Below are 14,098 nucleotides of genomic sequence, written 5' to 3'. Positions count from 1 at the left end.
TTGAAGTCAGCAGAACAGGAATTTGGGAAGGGTACATGGGTGTGAAGTGTAGAGAACAAGGAGAGCCCGGAACAGGCAAGAATGGACTAGAACTTGCACCAGCATCTTACCCCCTCCAGGCTGTCAACCTCAATGATTCAAATGAACTTCAGGATAAATTTGGACCTTTGTCATGGAGATCCACATGTACACAGTTCAGGAGTTGAAGAAATCAAAGGAGGATGTGGTAGTTCCTGAAGGAGCTATAGGCTCCAATGTTGTTCCTTGCTAACAAGATGAGCTAGCCAATGAGAACAAAACTGTGTGAATCACAATGGTATCTGCATCATAGTTCCCTTGAACCAACTTTCCACATGTGAAAATAATATATCTGTTACTCCTCTCTGCTTTTCAGATTTCATTTCAAATATCTCTTATATTCACTACTAATTTGGAACTGAGGCAAGGAAGAGAATTCTGGGAAATGTGATTACCACTTATCTAAATTGGCAAAATAATAAATTACCAAACTAGTCAGGCAAGGAGTAGGGAAGAGTGCATTGTAGGAACTGGGACTAGTATGTGTGAAATACTTGAGGCATGATAGCACTTGGCTGTTTGATGAATTGAGAATTAAAGTGACTGTACAATAGTAAAGGGGCAGGAGAAGAGCATGAAATGATATTATGGAGATAAGCCAGGTAGAGATTGCACAGTGTCACAGAAGTTACACAGATGACAAATTGTCAATGCTTCCTTCAAAGTCTTCTGTTTTTCCCCACATTAAGCCCAAGTTTCTTGACTTTGGATCCTAGCTGCAAATGGATTTGTAACATCTAAAGCAGTGATTCCAAACTCAGAATGCACATTATAGTCACCTGGAGAGGTGTTTAAAATCCCATTCTTGGGCCAGACTGCCAGAGACTGTATTTTCAATTGGCCTGAGTTGTGTTCCTGGTATCTATTGAACTAGAGATGCGTTCACATCAGGGTGCTCCTGTTTATTTGAGTGTTTTCATAAGCAGTTAGCCATACTTTTCCTTGGGTCCTAGAAGATGGAAACATAAGACTGTAAAGATAGATATAATTAATTAAAGATAAACTATTGACTGTTTTTGTATGGTAATACACTAAAATTTTGCTAGCACCTTCTTGTATTCTTAATATAGAAAATATCTTTAGATGATCACTTCAATTTGAGATGACTTACTATGTAGATGAATTCCCAAGGTCATTTTCTTTTATCACCTCTTCCTCATTCCAATTTTTTGTATGATGTAATTCTTCTTTACTCTTCCACTCACATCCCCTACCTTCTTCTAAGAGAAATTTTAAAAGATCGAATATGACCTGTGAGGAGAATTAAGAATTGTATTTTACTGTCTACTGGACTCTTTAGATATGCCTGATATTTAAATAGAAAGACTTTGGCAAGTAACAGATTATTCCTTCCTCCTGTTCACCACGATAAGTACAGCCAAGATGTGTGGAAAATCAGATATTAGAACGAAGTAGAATTCTTAGAAGCCAAGGATTAATTTTTAGTTTTTAAGTTTTAAATTTTCATAGGAACCAATTGCCTCTAACATTTTCTATCCCCTTTTTACTACCTGTTTTCAAATAATTCAAGGTAACATTACATTTTGTTAACTTTAATCATTTATAGTGGATCCATATGTAGGAAGTAGATATTCAGTATGTTGACTTATGGAACATTTATATGGCAATATAAAAATAATAATATAAGAGTAATGTCATTGCAGGCAAATTGCTTCCTCAATTCCTTTACTGTGTGACCTTAGCCAAGTAACTTCGCTTCATTGTTTCTCAGATTTCTCATCTACAAAATGAGGATGATGATATCTTATTATAATATTCAGTTATGCCTATTATGAATTGTGAAGATTAAATGAGTTACTGTATGAAGTATGAAGTGCATAGAACAATGGACGCTATAAACTGTGATTTACTGTGTGTGTATGCATTTATGTGTATATGTATGTATTGCATATATATGCCCTTACTCTTGTGCATGTATGCATTTATACATGTATAGATATTTATTATATTGTATAGATATTTATGTATGTATAGATATTTGTGTATGTATAGATATTTATAAGTTTTCATGTAAAAGTTGTTGGAAAGTAGACACTAAGAATTTTTTAATTTACCAAATAACATCACAGCATATTACTCCTGAGGATCTGAACAATTGAGATATATTAGCTGGCTCAGAGGAGGGAAGATGAAGCTGCAGGTATGAAGCTTATTTATTTGTCATATCACTGAGAGATTCTGAGGTCTTATATGGAATAGAAGGGAAAGTGAGAGTCTCACAATTGCCATGCAGCAAGATAGCATTTCAATTATTATGCTGTTTGGGAAAGGTTATGGTCTCAAAAGGTAATTTTTATGCAGCATTATTACAGGGTATGCAATTGATTCCATTCATTTCAGTACAGGGAATCAGAATCATAGATGATGAATCTCTTTTCAAAGAAAAACACTTTCAGCTTTAGAAAGTAATTTACGAGGCTACATTCATGTCATGAACAGAATAAAGAATGGTAAGAGACAGTAGGATTGCCCCATTATTTACCAATGATCCCTCTTTCTTTTCTTTGGTATCTATTACTGTAAGAAGTGGTGTTTATTGGTTCTTATTTTTCTCTCTCATGTGAACAGCATGATTGCTGTGCTCCTCTTCACAAGGTCATGTTGGCTTTCCTCCTCCCCCTATTGCTTTTTTCTGCTGCTATACATTACACAAGATAAAGATAAGTGCTTCAACTAGGAATAATCTTTATTGTTGTTTAATTTCAAAAGATACTGTGTGGTCAGCAAAAATAATAGTTACCTCTGATGCCCCCAGTTGTTCCAATGAGAACGGAGAGCATAGACCTGTAGAATCATAATTTTAAAGCCAAAGAATTTAGCTACTCATGTCTCCTCATTTTACAGATGAAGAAATACAGGTCCAGAGAAGTAACACAGACACAGCTGAGTTTAAGGCTCTTTCTAGTAAACCAACTACTATGATCAAATATAAAACCACTATAATCATGAGTAAAAAAGACCAATAATTTTACCTAAAGAGGCCAAGTAATTATAACAGGAAATGGAAGACTCTAACAAGCAATATTTAAAAATGGTGAAAATAAAAAGAGCTGGGGGCAAAGAAACACATCGGACACCTTATTCTAAAGAGAGCCATCACAAATGTGACCAGTTATCTCAAGATCTTATTAGGAGTTTTAAATTCATTTCTGCTACTAGGTAAAAATATTACTAGTACTTTTATTTTTCTTCCTCAAATGGTGAAATATCTAGAAACTATGCCATATGAGATACAGTTGAAGTTGATGATGCTTGTATTAAATATATGTTTTAGTATATATGTATTTATGCATTTATGATAAGTCTATAAAAGAAAGGACTTTGTAAACACAAGAGTAGCATATAAAAATTTTTGAAGGGCTATTTAATGAAAAGGATACCAAAGAGTTTATACAAACTGTAGAGAAAACTAGGAGAAATAAATGAGAAATACCTTTTGCTAAATATACAAAAGGCAGATAGTGGGCAACCCAATCACTGGCAGTGTTCAAACAGAAAAGGAAGACCAAGTTTTAGGAACCAAATGCCAGCGATGCTTTCTAGACAATAAACAATGCAAAGTTTATTCAAATAATACTCGAGTCCTTTCTTGCTAAGATTCTCTGAATCATGGCACAAAATAAAAGACATGCATAGTTCGTTTGGCAGATGGATAGTCAAAATGGAGAATTCCAAGTAAAAAAAATTAAAGTATACAAAGGCCTCATTGCTTCCATTTACTTCTTTAAAATCTATTCTATATTCCTTGATGATATCCATTCCCACCTGATTTGTAACTAAACATCTTTTTTTTTTTTTTTTTTTTTTTTTGAGACAGAGTTTCGCTCTTGTCATCCAGGCTGGAGTGCTGTGGCGTGATCTTCGCTCACTGCAACCTCGGCCTCTGGGGTTCAAGTGATTCTCCTGCCTTAGTCTCCCGAGCAGCTGGGATTACAGGCACATGCCACCATGCCCGGCTAATTTTTAGTAAAGATGGGTTTCACCCTGTTGGACAGGCTGGTCTTGAACTCCTGACCTCAGGTGATCCGTCTGCCTCAGCATCTCAAAGTGCTGGGATTACAGGAGTGAGCCACTGTGCCCGGCCAAGTTGCAATTATCTTAATATAATTTATTGTAATCTACAGTTCTGGCTTAGAAACATCTTTCAAGGGACTTAATTTTCTCATCTGTGAACCCCTACCAAGCACATTACCGGTCACGTTCAATTTGTCCTATGATCGATCACATTCTGTTTTATTTCATTCTTATAACACTTAAAACATTTCATTTCAATTAGCTGTTTACATGTCTATCTCCTCCACAAGAATACGAGTTCCTTGAAAGTGAAAACATTGTTTTGTTTTTATTGTATACTCAGTGCCTAGCAGTGTGCGTGGCACATTGCAAGTCTCCAGTAAAATTTGTAAATTAATGCATATACAAATGACTAAATGAAAAAAATCTTATAATCTTATATGGTAAATTAGAGTGGCACTCTTTTTTTTTTTTTTTTTTTTTTGAGACAGGGTCTAGCTCTGTCACCCAGGCTGGAGTGCAGTGGTGCAGTCTCTGCTCACTGCAAGCTCCACCTTTCGGGTCACGCCATTCTCCTGCTTCAGCCTCTTGAGTAGCTGGGATTACAGGCGCCCGCCACTATGCCCAGCTAATTTTTTTGTATTTTTAGTAGAGACGGAGTTTCACCTTGTTAGCCAGGATGGTCTCGATCTCCTGACCTCGTGATCCGGCCCCCTCGGCCTCCCAAAGTGTTGGGATTACAGGCGTGAGCCACTGCGCCCAGCCTAGAGTGGCACTCTTAAGGGCTGAGCTCATGTCTTGTATTTTATGCTACCCCACAGCTCTTGTTGAATGTCATAGCACATAGCAAACGCTTAATGTTACTACATGTTATAATTTAACTGAGTTAACCTTTAGCTTATTTCCACTGTGTTGTTCTATAGCACCATGCTATGCTATATTATGTTTTGATTTATATGCTTTACAGGTACACCTATGCAAAGTGAAGTAACTTTAGAATTTATCATTTATAAAATGATTATAATTGAGAGTCTTCCACAGTCTTGAAATCTATTGTTTTCTATGCTGCTATTTAAGGAACTCTAGACATACATACCTACAGGAAAAAGAAATTAAAAATCAAATAACCCTGACTCTAATAGATGTTTACTATGATTGGAATATCTCACTGAAAACAGAAAAGATAACATGTCAACTGGTATTTAGTCTAAGTTGTTACTCATTCAACGAGCATTTATCAAATATTCACTCTGCAAAAAATTCTATAGCAGCTGCTAAGGTTAGGAAGATAAGACTTCCACTTTTCCTTTTTCTTAATGTAAAAATGGCAATAGCAAGAACTAACATTTATTTGACACTTTTTTTCAGTCATTATGCGAAGCCCTAAATATAAATCATCACATTAAATTTCTCTAGTTATTGAATAAAGAGAATCATTACAGTTCTACAGATGAGGGAACTGCAGCTTAGAGAGATTAAGTGTCCTGCCCAATGTGCCACACCTAGAGAAGGCTCTAGTTAGAGTTCACACTTTATAGAATTGTCTAGTGATCTTGGGTCACACCTTCATTCACAGAGAGCCTCTCTATCCAGAGCGCCCATTTTCCCTGAACAACTTGCATAACTAAACCATGCTTAAATATATTTCGTACGGTGTACTTTGTTGGACATCTGAAGTTTTATTTTTAGAATTATAAGGAACAAAATGACAAGCTTGAGTTGTAACAAAGACACTATCCCTTCTCTCCCTCACATCTGAACAGCCCTCCATTCCTTCCCAAAGTTTCACTTGGATGTGGAGTTCTTATTCTAGGTTCCCCTAGGGGGCCTTTTATTCTTCAGCAGAGATAGTTTTAAAAGCAGTGGGAGAAAGATGAATTCCTGTCCTGTCACTTGCTAGTTCTGTAAATTGTTATGTAACTTGACGGAGACTTTATGTTCTAATCTGTGAACAGAATAGGAAATGGCTATTGAAAATAAGAGATATCAACCTCATTGAGGGCATCTGATGACAGGGTCAGGTGGCAACATAGCCCCCACAAAATTTTCTAATGGGCAAATTTTGACAGCGTTGCTGAAGATATTCATTTAATCAGGGTCAATATTCAGTCATCATGTCATGATAAGCCAATAGTGGCAATTAAAACATTGAAATACTTCCCTAACAGTAAATCACTGCTACTCTTTGTCCTGTGTGCCTTTTCACTTCCCAGATTAATGCCTTCACCCCCTTCTCTTGATCTCGCAAATCTCCCTCCTGTCCTGAAAATTAAAGGCCATGCATGGCCCAGCAGGACTTCTCTAGATCCTTGCTCCCGATCCACAGCTTACATCCTTTTTAACTAAACAGAACTCTTGCTATAACTGTCGTAAAATTAAATAAATAAATAAATAAAAAACCTCTTGCTTTTAACAACTATTTCTTGAGTATACTAAGTACCTCTCAGAATGAGACATGAATGGCCCTGTCAGAGAATTCATGGTTTCTGCACAACCTTTTGGAAAAAAGAACCAGTTTCAAAGAAATGAGAAGTAGTGCTGGCAGCTGTTTGGGAATATGATTATAGACTGATTTTAGGAAGTGCTGAGAGTAATCAGTATGCTACACAATTTTCATAACTGTTTAAACTGCTCTCTCTACCACCTAAGTAGCTAAGGTTTAATGAGAATTGGAGATTTAAGCATTCAGTTTTATTCTCTACTATAAGGTATAAATTGTTTGTGTTCTTCTAAGTAGTTTATAAACTCACAGGAAGGTTTGGCACCTGGACTCCCATTGACATTTGGTTCTTGCTGAATGTTGCATGTGCTGCAAAGCCATTTATTACTTTACAGCAATTTTTTCTTCACCTTAGTCACTAATGACTCATTACTAATCCATTATCGCCCAGCTATTCAACTTCTTTATGGCATAAGCTTGCATTTCATTTTAAAAAAAAATCTGTACTTTCAATTTAAACCAGAGGAGCCATTGATGTACAGATGCAGAATATGCTTGAGTAAGCTTTCACATGGGAAATATTTTTCTGCAACATAAAACGTGTTTCATTAAAAGAAAGTGAAAATGTTGACACCCAGAAAGCAACTGATCAGATTTTACTCATTAACAGATTACCATATCAAGTGTAAGTAGACAAGAGAGAACAGTTTGAGTTGAAGACAATATGAGTGCAAAAAACTTCTCATATTAATAGTGAAATATATTTTAGTTAGTACTATATTTACCTAATGAATGATAAATTACACATTGAGAAATAGACTCTATTGAGAACACCATATGGGGAGGAAAGACTTCCCCTCTGCTCTCCTGGTTCAATAGCTGGGTGTATGAAATAAACTGACACCTGGCAGGTTAACGGAAGAAAAGGCATACGGACTTGCCAGTTTTTAATATTACATGCATGGGACATCACAGAAAAAAAAAGTGAACACCCTTCAAACTGGTAAAATAGGACAATATATATAGACCATCTTAATAGGGGAAGGAGAGGAGGCTGTAGATCACTTGGGGAGAGAAAATGACTTTTAGAAAAGATCAATGGGTCCTTAGAATAACAGATGGGAATTCTGATAATTTGTGACAAAGTTTGTCTGAGTGTGGTGTCGACTTTTAATCCTTTCTCTGATAGGAGTCAATTTTTCCTGCTGATTAAACAATAGCCAGGGAAAGGATTTATGACAATTTAGATTTCTTTTTTCTTTTTTTTTAAATCTGACTTTAGACAGAACGAGTGTTCACTGAAAGTCTCTCCCTACATTTGCTATTTTTCAAGCACCTTCAGCTCAAAATAATCAAGATACCAAGGTGGCATATGTTGGGGCAGCATGGCCCAAATTAATTTCTAATAACATTTGGGGTGACACATTCTAGTCTCCAACCACGAAACTAGGTATTAGGACCTAGATATTGGGTCTGCCATTCATAGATGGGTTCACAGAGAATGGGAATGTCAATGTAGTTATTAAAATTGATTAGTTCACTATAATGCTACAAAGAATTTATAAAGGCAAGTCACCCCTGAAGCCATGTTCTCTGCAGCTCAAAGAAGTTTCCAGCTTCAATTACTTTCACAAGATTTAATAAATTAAATTAGTTCTCTCCATCAAGTTTTGTAGTTACTTTACATAATAATGAATCTTAAGTGGGAATTTGACTGTAGGACCAATATACAAGTAGATTAATTTCTGTGTGTTACCTCAGAGGGGCTTATGTGGCTATGCAGTTGTGTGGACACTGAAGTTAAGCTAAACAAAGGGTTTCTTTTTTGAGTCTAAATTGAATGTAAAATAAATTTAAACATAATGCCAGTCATCAGTGTTATTTAAATACGCATTGGCTGTTTTCCTTGAGAAAAGTACAAAATCAGAAATATCTCAGTGATATTATAAATGTGAAAATAGATTGGTGAGAGCCCTGAAAGATATTTCATAGTCAAAAAGAAAGAAGTATATAAGGGAACATAGATTCAATTGAATTTATTATAAAACCAACTGAAACTTGTCTCCACCTAACACTATAGGAACCACAGTCTACTTTTCTGATTCACACTTTTTGAGAAAGCTTCCTTCCTGAAAAGAATCTTCTGTAGAATTGTTAAATATTAGAGATTTAAAGATTGCTTTTTTTAAAGATTTCATATACCATCTCTTTCCTGAGTAATTTGTTTTTTTTAACTTTTCCAAAGTTACTGAATAATATTTAGGATGTAATTTAAAGTATCCAAATGTGGTTATTGAAAAAGATCATATAGACCAACAAAATTCAGAGAAGAGAAAAGAAGACACAACAAATAACAGGAAAACAACCTGAAATCAATTAATTAATAAATCCATTCTAATTACTTTTACAAGATTTATGCATTGAAATTGTTTACTAAAGAAAGCATTAAGTTCTAACTCTACTAGTATGTAATATTTACTCCCTTAGCATCTATTTTTAATGCCAGGGTGATTGAAACAATAGACATTCATTGACTACCTATTGTAGGCTAGACACCAATAATTTCTAATGCAATTTGCTATAGTCAAATTTCATGACTGGTTTTTGATATGCTTAAAATGCAAAAAACACAATGAGCAATAAATAATAATTTGAAACATTGTAATTGATTTTGTAATATGAAATTTATGATATTGGAGATTTTCAGGAAAGGGGGAGCTTGAATTAGGAAGAAGTACTCAAGGAAAACAAAGGAAAAAAGTCATATAAGTGGAAGGTACAGAGCTGGAAAATTAGTATAATGTCCCTAGGTAGTAAAAATACAGGAATAATTTTTAAAGCTTAAAATACAAAATGACAAGGTGACAGTATGCAATAAGTAGAGAATATACATATGACATAGGAAAGAGAAATCTGAATTAATTGGAATATCTAAATGAGAATTGACTTAAGAGATAGGTTTTAGTGTCCACAGCAATGTTGGTGAGTGGGCACAAACATACACACAAAAATGGGTACTGATGGAATGTATTATATCCAAGAAAGCCACATAATGTCTCATTATAATGTTAATATTTATGATAATGGTAATATATTAATGGTAATAATTCTCATTTTAATGATAATATTTTAGTGGTGATATTCATCTATTGATGTGGTTTGGTTGTGTCCCCACCCAAATGTCGTCTTGAATTCCTATGTGTTGTGGGAGGGAGCCAGTGGGAGGTAGTTGAATCTTGGGGGCAGGTCTTCTCATGTTGTTCTTATGATGGTGACTAAATCTCGTGAGATGATGGTTTTAAAAACGGGAGTTTCTCTGCACAGGCTCTCTTTTTGCCTGCTGCCATCCATGTGAGATGTGACTTGCTCCTCCTTGCCTTCCACCATAATTGTGAGGCTTCCCCAGAACGTGGAACTGTAAGTCCATGAAATCTCTTTCCTTTCTAAATCACCCTGTCTCAGGTATCTTATCAGCAGCATGAAAATGGACTGATACAGTAAATTGATACCAGTAGAGCAGGGAGCTGCTGTAAAGACACCTGAAAATATGGAAGCAACTGTGGAACTGGGTAACAGGGAGAGGTTGGAACAGTTTGGAGGGCTCAAAAGGAGACAGGAAAATGTGGGAAAGTTTGGAACTTCTTTGATACTTATTGAATGGCTTTTATCAAAGTGCTGATAATGACATGGACAATGAAATCCAGGCTGATGTCTCAGATGGAGATGAGAAACTTGTTGGGAACTGGAGCAAAGGTGATTCTTGCTATGTTTTAGCAAAGAGACTGGCAGCATTTTGCCCCTGCCCTGAAGATGTGTGGAACTTTGTACTTGAGAGAGATGATTTAAGGTATCTGGCAGAAGAAATTTCTAAGCAGCAAAGCATTCAAGACATGACCTGGGTGCTGTTAAAAGCATTCAGTTTTAAAAAGGAAACAGAGCATAAAAGTTTGGGAAATTTGCAGCTTACAATGCAATAGAAAAGAAAATCCCACTGTCTGAGAAGAAATTCAAGCCAGCTGCAGAAATTTGCATAAGTAATGAGGAACCGAATGTTACTTCCCAAGACAATGGGGATAATGTCTCCAGGGCACTTTAGAGGTCTTCATGACAACCCCTCGCATCACAGGCCCAGAGGCCAAGGAAGAAAAAATGGTTTCATGGGCTGGGCTCAATGTCCCTCCCCGTGCTGTGTGCAGCCTAGGAACTTGGTGCCCTGTTTCCCAGCTGCTCTAGCAGTGGCTGAAAGGGGCCAACACAGAGCTTGGGCCATGGCTTCAGAGTGTGCAAGCCTCAAGACTTGGCAGCTTCCACATGGTGTTGAGCCTGAAAATGCACAGAAGTCAAGAATTGGGGTTTGATTACCTCTGCCTAGATTTCAGAGGATGTATAGAAATGCTAGGATGTCCATGCAGAGGTTAACTACAGGGGTGGGGCCCTCATGGAGAACCTCTGCTAGGGCAGTGTGGAAGGGAAATGTGGGGTTGGAGCCCCCACACAGAGTCCCCAATGGGGCACTGCCTAGTGGAGCTGTGAGAAGATGGCCAACGTCCTCCAGGCCCCAGAATGGTAGATCTAACAGCAGCTTGCACTGTGTGCCAGGAAAAACCACAGACACTGAACACCAGCCCCTGAAAGCAGCTAGGAGAGAGACTGTATACTGCAAAGTCACAGGGGTGGAGCACCCCAAGACCCTGGGAACCCACCTCTTGCATCAGTGTGACCTGGATGTGAGACATGGAGTCAAAGGAGATCATTTTGGAGCTTTAAGGTTTGGCTGCCCTGCTGGATTTTGGACTTGCATGGGGCCTGTAGCCCCTTTGCTTTGGCCAATTTCTCCCATTTTGAATGGGTATATTTACCCAATGCCTTACCCATTTAGTATCTAGGAAGTAACTAACTCACTTTTGATTTTACAGGCTCATAGGTGGAAAGGACTTGCCCTTTCTAGGATGAGATGTTGAACTATGGACTTTTGAGTTAATGCTAAAACGAGTTAAGGCTTTGGGGGACTGTTGGGAAGGCATGATTGGTTTTGAAGTGTGAGGATATGAGATTTGGGTGAGGTCAAGGGTGGGATGATGTTTTTGGCTGTGTCCCCACCCAAATGTCATCTTGAATTCCTATGTGTTGTGGGAGGGAGCCAGTGGAAGGTGGTTGAATCATGGGGGCAGGTATTTCCCATGCTGTTCTTGTGATGGTGAATAAGTCTCATGAGATCTGATGGGAGTTCTTTTTTATTTGTTTGTTGTTTTTTGTTTGTTTTTTTGAGAAGGAGTCTCGCTCTGTTGCCCAGGCTGTGATCTCGGCTCACTGCAACTGAAACCTCAGCCTCCTGAGTTCAGGCAATTCTCCTGCCTCAGCCTCCTGAGTAGCTGGGATTACAGGCGTGTGTCACCACGCCTGGCTAATTTTTGTATTTTTAGTAGAGATGGGGTTTCACCATGTTGGCCAGGCTGGTCATGAACTCCTGACCTCAGGTGATCCACCTGCCTTGGCCTTCCAAAGTGCTGGGATTACAGACATTAGCCACTGTGCCCAGATGATCTGATGGTTTTAAAAACAGGAGTTTCCCTGCACAGGTTCTTTTTTTGCCTGTTGCTATCCATGTAAAACACGACTTGCTCCTCTTTGGCTTCCATGATTGTGAGGCCTCCCCAAACACATGGAACTGTAAGTCCATGAAACCTCTTTCTTTTGTAAATCACCTAGTCTTGGGTATGTCTTTATCAGCAGCGTGAAAATGGACTAATACATCTATATATGCATAATTCAATTGAAAAGTAAGCTATACTCCTTTATCTTTCGAGGTGTGTTATACTTTGCTTTATATGTAGTAATTTTAAATGTCAGCACAACCTATATTTATGTTGTGTAATAAAGATAAATTGAGGATAAGTGTAATGAAAATGCAATGTAAAATCTTTAATACTTTGAGCCTATAATATGATGAAATTTGAATAATGATTTAAATTTAAATACACATATTTTTGATGTGAAGAAGTGTGATCAGATAATTAAACACTTTCAAGCAAAAATATATATTATAATGGGTAAACTCTGAATGCAGCAAATGGCATGCGAATGTGAGTTTAGGAGAAAAGAGAAGTGACAAATTTATAATCTTGCTCATCGATATTTTTAAGTAGATGACAAATATCAGACTGATATGGTATTTCGATACCAATGGGTACATTTACAAGAGTAACCTAATGATTTTTTAGATGGTGATATTTTCATAATGTAGGAAATTACATACTTTCATATTATTTAAAGTAGTAATTAGATATTTTAGATACCAAGTTACAAATATGTGTAAATGTATATAATTTTCTGATAAAACATTTTTGGATGTATTCAAGAAACAATATTAGAAGATACTTATTTATAGAAAATTGAGATTTGAAAGGTTTATTGGCCTCCAGATCCATTCTTGATAAGGTAGTCACAATTTATTTAGTGCCTTGCCTTGTCACATTGGAGTGTGAGGCTTTGATACACAGTACTTTCTAATTCAATCATAAATGAAAAATTAGGCAGGACTGAATATTTGTTGTGAGAGATCCAACTGTGAATGGCTGTTGAATGCAGAAGACAATAGAAGTGGATAAAAGAAAAATGAAAATAGTAATAGATCAGATTGTGGAAAAGAATTGAAAACCAAATAGAAATTTTTAAGTTAATTATAAATGAAATGTGCATGAGTATTTTACATTGGCTATCTCAAAGGAAGTTTGAGGAGAAAAACAATGTAATACTCATTAAAGTTACATGATGTTTGAGGAACACAATATCCTTAGTGCTGGTGAAATAACAGGAATAAAAAATCCCAATATTATTGAATGACAATAATGGATAAAATCATGATGTTAAGATGTTAAGACTGTATAAAAATCTACAATTAACAGACAAGTTCACTATTACTGTTAATAGCTAAGTTACTTCTTACCAATTTAAAGCATTAAGAGTAGACTACTGGGTAAAATGTAAAATGTCTTTAAAAACTGACAGAATAAACAAAATAAAAACTACAATGAGATACCGTCTCATCCCAGTTAAAATGGCTTAAAATGGTACCCTTTTCTTCACATCATTGCCAGCATTTGTTACTGCCTGTCTCTTGCTTGTAGAAGGATGGTTACCAGAGTCTGGGAAAGGTAGTCGGGGTTGGGGACAATTGGCAATTGTAAACGAGTACAAAAAAATAGAAAGAATGAATAAAACCTACTGTTTGATAGCACAACAGGGTGACTATCGTCAATAATAACTTAATTATAGATTTTAAAATAAAGAGGGTAATTGGATTGTTTGCAACTCAAAGAATAAATGCCTGAGGGAATGGATACTCCTTCTCCATGTTGTGCTTTTTTCACATTGCATGCCTGTATCAAAATGTCTCATGTACCCCATAAATATATACACCTATTATGCAGCCACAAAAATTAAAAAAATAAAAAAATAAGGCTAAAAATGGACAGAATATTACAAAATACTTAAATACTAATATTTAGTCAAAAACCGTGTTATCTCAAATTTACTTGGTGCTTG

At 36.5% G+C, this 14,098-nt stretch overlaps 1 long non-coding RNA gene across 1 annotated transcript in view; it reads right to left on the bottom strand.

Annotated features, from left to right (window-relative positions):
- Window positions 1-482: 482 nt before the first annotated feature.
- LOC134732953 (uncharacterized) overlaps window positions 483-14,098 on the bottom strand; it is a 473,617-nt gene continuing 460,001 nt past the window's right edge. The window contains exons 8-9 of the long non-coding RNA XR_010116490.1: window positions 1,190-1,329; window positions 483-1,027 (exon numbers count right to left, since the gene is read on the bottom strand). This is a non-coding gene — a long non-coding RNA (uncharacterized lncRNA). The remainder of the gene's footprint in view (window positions 1,028-1,189; window positions 1,330-14,098) is intronic.

Source organism: Symphalangus syndactylus, chromosome 17 (assembly GCF_028878055.3).
Source record: "Symphalangus syndactylus isolate Jambi chromosome 17, NHGRI_mSymSyn1-v2.1_pri, whole genome shotgun sequence".
Classification (NCBI taxonomy): domain Eukaryota; kingdom Metazoa; phylum Chordata; class Mammalia; order Primates; family Hylobatidae; genus Symphalangus; species Symphalangus syndactylus.
The sequence above is the reverse complement of the archived record's forward strand: the minus strand, read 5'-3'. Positions and strand labels throughout refer to the sequence as shown.